This window comes from Myotis davidii, unplaced genomic scaffold (genome assembly GCF_000327345.1).
Source record: "Myotis davidii unplaced genomic scaffold, ASM32734v1 scaffold332, whole genome shotgun sequence".
NCBI classification, from domain to species: domain Eukaryota; kingdom Metazoa; phylum Chordata; class Mammalia; order Chiroptera; family Vespertilionidae; genus Myotis; species Myotis davidii.
The window spans coordinates 3874910-3880764 of record NW_006285779.1 but is presented as its reverse complement, the minus strand read 5'-3'; positions in this window follow the sequence as shown (position 1 = coordinate 3880764).

Genomic DNA, 5855 nt, shown 5'->3' with positions numbered 1-5855 from the left:
GGAGGAAGGTACGCCCTCTCCAAGGTACACTCCCAGCGCTCCCACGGGCTCCATTGAAAACTTCTGATCTTAATTGAGGGAATGACTATGGAAGCCATGGAGAAGCATCCTTACCCCCTTTCCTCCAAGTCACTTCTCTTATTCTCGCTCCTTGCTTCTGCATCTTTTCAGTATATGTACCATACACGTGCTTTTACCTTTATCTGTGTGGTTGTATCATTGGACTCCCGCACTGGACTGTGGGCTCCAGGGGCAGGGTCCACCGTTTTGCTCACCACGGCTCTGCAGCACCTACAGCAATTGTGAGCTGAATGGATGAGTAGGCAACAGGCTTGTTCCCTGTTTTGTTTTTTATTGCAACAACTGCTTCCTGTGCTAGCTTCTCCCACCCCCTCAGAGCACCTGCATTCATAACTTAAGGGTAACATTATTTCTCCTATTGTCAGTCTGATGTCTTCGCCCCCTTGAGGCCAGAAGCTCCAGGAAGGCAGGCCAGGGCTGGGCACACAGCAGCGTTCAGACTGCCATCAGGAAGTTCAGCCCTTCGTCCAGCAGATGATAGTGTGTGCGGGCTCAGGAGCCGTATAGCTCTTCCAGCACCATTCTTTTGAGGACTTCGTGGCCTGGAGAGGCAAAATGACTGGCCTGAGGTCACACAGCCAGCTAGAAGCAAAGCCAGGATGAAAATACCCTTTCTCCCCAGCACACTGTGGTTTTTCTCCAAAGGTCACATCACCTGAGACCCCGAGGAAACAGATGATGAACTCTGAGGTTTCTAAACCTTGGGAAATGTGTGCGGCGGTCCCAGGTATCTTTTCCTTTGGTGATGGTTGAAAGATCAGAGGCCGAAAACCAGGACTACAGGCTTTATTAGGAGAGAAGGACCTGCGGGCTGCCTCCCAAGGGGGCACAGCAGCACGTGCAGGGGTGGGGACGCCTTTTGAGGGGCGGAATGGGAAGGGGTGGGGCGTTTAGTGTGCTCGGCGCACTCTGATTGGTGGCTTACTGCATTGTCCTTATAGGACAAGGGCTTAGGGTATTTGGCAGGTGTGGATTGGTGGTCCAATGTATAGTCCATATAAGGTACATGGTTAGTCACTCAGGTATTTCCGGGCTGCAGGTTATGTCATACTCCACCCACCAGTTGGGGGAAGGGAGGATCTATCAATGGTGGTCACCCAGAACTAAACCTCCCCCACCCCACCCCCCAGGAACTTGGGGCCCAGGGGTGCCCTATACTCGGTATCAATAGGGGTAAACTCTTTCCATTAAGTCTCTAATTTCTCTTCCTTGGATGTAAAACCAGGGGAGCCCCAGCTCTCCAGCCCTGGGGGGATGTGAACTGTCTCTGATCTCTCTCCACCACCCCCCACCCTCCCCACTTCCAGTAGCATCAGGAAAAAAATAATGATCTGGGAGCAGGAAATGTGGGGAGCTAGAGAGGAACTGCTGAGGAGACAGCGGCCCGAGCTCTTCCCTCCACCTCCGCACACCCCTGGTGTTACCTCTTTAGAACCCACTTACTCTAGGGGGTGGGGGAGACTTGGTTTGGGGATGAGGGTAAGATCGATACTTCACTGGGTTTTGATGACCGCAGGCTTTCACCTTGCAGATAATGGGGTGAGCGTTGGTAAACTCGCACCGACTGAGAGGGCTCCCCCGGCCTTAATGAGATAATCAATACTTGTTCTCGGCTTAATTTCCATCTAATTGCTCTTTAACGACGCCGGATAATGGGCCGCCTCCTGTGAGGAGAGAGCTGGCTGGGAATCCGACCTGCCTCGGACTCCCGCCCCTCCTCCCTGGGCGGAGTGCCCTCACACAGGTGGGCACCCTCCTGGCCCGGCGGCTGGAGCTCCCTCCGCGTCTCCTCGCCCGGCCGCCGCCAGGTGCCCCAGGTGTTGTCGGGCCCCGCACGGGACGCTCCGGGCCTTGGATGCCGGATCCCAGCCAAGGCTCCGGGCTCTGGGCTCCGGGTCATCCATCCGACTGAACCTCAGAACCGCGCGGTGCCCTCGCCCCGTGATGGCGCCTCAGCCTCCTTTCCATCCAGCAGAGCCAGCCAGGCAAGTAGGACCTGTCCGAGCCTCCTAGCCCCGGTGAAGGGCCTCTGCACAAGCTCTTTCTGCTTTCCCTTCTCACGCGGCCCCGAGGTCTTAGGTAAACTGCTGTGGTTATGAACCTAAGAAGAGCTGGGCTCATACTGTTCCCTGTGCCGTAGCTGAGCTGCCGAGGCAAAGGAACTCGGCGGGTCACCGCAGACCCTCAGGCAAGGAGAGGAGAGGCTCAAGGATAAGGAAGGCTGGGGTGGGGCACCGGGCCTCCTGGCTCAGAGGCTCACACTGCCCCCCAGCTCAGACAGCCACCTGATTTCCAGCTCCCCAGTCCCCCAAGCCCCCATGGCCAGCCCCATAGCCCCCGTGCATCTCCCCTCTTCTCTCTTTTTTCAGCTCCCCAGTCCCCCAAGCCCCCATGGCCAGGGGAGTTCCTGCCAGCACCAGCAGCTGGTATTGGCCCAGCTGCTCTCACCTCCCCCCTGCCTGCCTCAGCGCTAGGAGCAGCTGGAGGTTCCCCACAAGGCCTCCCCAACAGAACGTCCTCTCCTCACAGGGGACTAACCTGCCAGCCCCCACGGCCAGCCCCATAGCCCCAGTGCATCTCCCCTCTTCTCTCTTTTTAAAAAATGGTTAATTCTCACCTGAGGATATAATTTTCCATTGATTTTTAGAGAGTGGGAGGGGGAGAGACAGAGAGAAACATCGATGTGAGAGAGACATATCCATTGGTTGCCTCCCCTACCCGGCCACACCCTGACCAGGGCCAGGGATCCCGCCTGCAACTGAGGTACTGTGCCCTTGACCGGAATTGAAAACGCAGTCCTGCTTGGCTCCTGAATCTGGGGCATTTAAATTTATAAAACACCAGCTGCAGTTCTGCCTTCAGTTGCACTGAAGTTAGGCTGACAAACATAGTGATAGTGTTAGAATAGTGTATTGATTAGAATCAGGCTTTGGACCTAGGGCAGCCCCAGGTTTAAATCTTGCCTGTTTCTTACCAGTGTGACAGGGAGCAAACTTACCTACAGGCCTGAACCTCAGTTTTCTCATTTAAGAAAATAAGGTTCGCCCTATTTGGCTCAGTGTCGGCCTGCGGACTGAAGGTCCCCGGATTGATTCCGGTCAAGGGCACATGCCTGGGTTTTGGGCTCCATCCCCAGTAGGGGGCGTGCAGGAGACAGCTGATCAGTGATTCTCATCATCGATGTTTCTATCTCTCTCTCCTCCCTTCCTCTCTGAAATCAATATAAATATATTAAAAAAATAAAGTTAATAATTTTACCTTTGTAGGTCTAAAATAGGATAATGTATGTAAATTGCATGCCACAGTGCTTGGCACAGTAGAGCCATTTGATAAGTAGTGGCTATTATTATTTTTTTTTAAAATATATTTTATTGATTTTTTACAGAGAGGAAGGGAGAGAGATAGAGAGTCAGAAACATCGATGAGAGAGAAACATCGATCAGTTGCCTCCTGCACACCTCCCACTGGGGATGTGCCCGCAACCAAGGCACATGCCCTTGACCGGAATTGAACCTGGGACCCTTCAGTCCGCAGGCCGACGCTCCATCCACTGAGCCAAACCGGTTATGGCAGTAGTGGCTATTATTGTTGTTGTTATTGCATGTTAGAGCTGAAGGATTCATCTAATTCAAGGATCATAAACTCAAAGGCTACAGGAGCAGGCAGGAATCCTAAATGAGGGAACCAGGCCAGGTCAGGACTGTGGTAAGCTGGATAGTGCCAGCCCCACCTAAACAGCAGCCAGTACATCTTCAATTGTTGCTAGGCAGATCAGATTCCTGACTTTTCTTAAGAAAATTTGGCAGCTTAGATATTAGCTCTAACTTTTCCTACCTTTCACCTCCCTATCTCAGCATCAGGAGCAGCTGGGGGTTCTCTCCAAGGCCTCTCTGAACATCCTGGCTTTGTAACTCTGGCCGCAAATTCTGGATTTTTCTACAAAATTTCACACAATTTAAATGTTGGCAATTAAGCAAAAAATTTAAAACACTGCCAAATACAAGATGTCTGAAGGCAGAGTTCACCCTTTGTTTCTCAGAAAACTGAGATGCTGGTATGTCACGGCTGCTGGCAAAACTAACTAGAAGCTTGGATTCTAAATTCAAATAACAACTTCTCCTAAGGGGCCCTTCCTAAACCATGGGCTTTTCCAGCTGCCACCCACTGCAGATGCTGCTTGCTCTGCCCACAGTGCTCAGTGTTAGTATTTGGCAGCTACCGAAGCACAGGTCCTGGGTCATGGCAGCCTTCTCTCTGTTGATAGATCCAAAAATTTTTTTTTTTAATCCTCACCCGAGGATATTTTCCCACTGATTTTTAGAGATAGTGGAAGAGAGAGGGAAAGACAGAAATAGTGGTTTGTGAAAAGCACATTGATTGGTTGCCTCCTGCAGGAGCCCTGAGCAGGGCCCAGGCTGGGGAGGAGCCTGCAACTAAGGGATGTGCCTTTGACCGGAATCAAACCTGGGACCCTTCAGTCCGAAGGCCGATGCTCTATCTACTGAGCCAAACTGGCCAGGGCAAATCCAAATTCTTTTAAAATGTTGTAGAGGGCACTATAACAGCCAATCAAGTCCCAGGACCCTGGAGATCTCAACTCCTAATTTAAAGATCTATTTTCTTTTTTTTATTCCCCCTTTGTACTACATAGTATATAATTCTCCTTCCTTTCATTTAAAAAATCATTTTTAAAAAACAATTACAGTTGACATACAATATTATATTAGTTTTAGGTGTACACCCTAGTGATTAGACATTATATAACTTACTAAGTGATCATCCTGAGAAATCTCATACCTATCTGACACCATACATAGTTATTAGAATATACTTCCTATGCTGTTCTTTTTTAAAAAGAGAATATTTCTGAGCTTTTGAAAAATTTTATATATATGTATTTATTGATTTCAGAGAGGAACAGGGAGAGATAGAACATCAATGATGAGAATCATCGATTGGCTGCCTCCTGCACGTCCCCGACTGGGGATCAAGCCCGCAACCTCTGCATGTGCCCTTGACTGGAATTGAACCCAGTCTGCAGGCCAATGCTCTACCCACTGAGCCAAACCAGCTAGGACCCTATCCTGTTCTTTACATCCACATGACTATTCTGTAACAACCAATTTGTAGTTCTTAATCCCTTCACACCTTTTGCACCCATCCCCTCAAACCCCCTTCCATCTAGCAACCATCAAAATGTTCTCTGTATCTATGAGTCTATTTCTGTTCTGCTTGTTTATTTTGTTTTTTTTTTAGATTCAATTGTTGACAGATATGTATTTATTGCCATTTTATTCATTATTTCTTCTTTGATGGTGATGAACTTTATTTCTTGTCTGGGGAACTCCTTATACATCTTTCAATTCTAAACAATAGCTTTGCTGGGTAGAGTAATCTTAGTTGTAGGTCCTTACTTTTCATCACTTTGAATATTTCTTGCCACTTCCATCTGTCCTGCAAAGTTTCTGTTGAGAAATCGACTAACAGTTTTATAGGAGCTTCCTTGTAGATAATGAACTGCTTTTCTCTTGCTGCTTTTAAGATTCTTCCTTTAACCTTTTGCATTTTAATTATGATGTGTCTTTGTGTGGGCCTCTTTTGGTTCATCTTGTTTGGGACTCTCTGTGCTTCCTGGACTTGTATGTTTATGTCCTTCACCAGGTTAGGAAAGTTTTCTGTCATTATTTTTTCAAATAGGTTTTAAATTTCTTGCTCTCTTCTCCTGTTGGTACTCCCATGATGCAAATGTTGGTATACTTGAAGTTGTCCCAAAG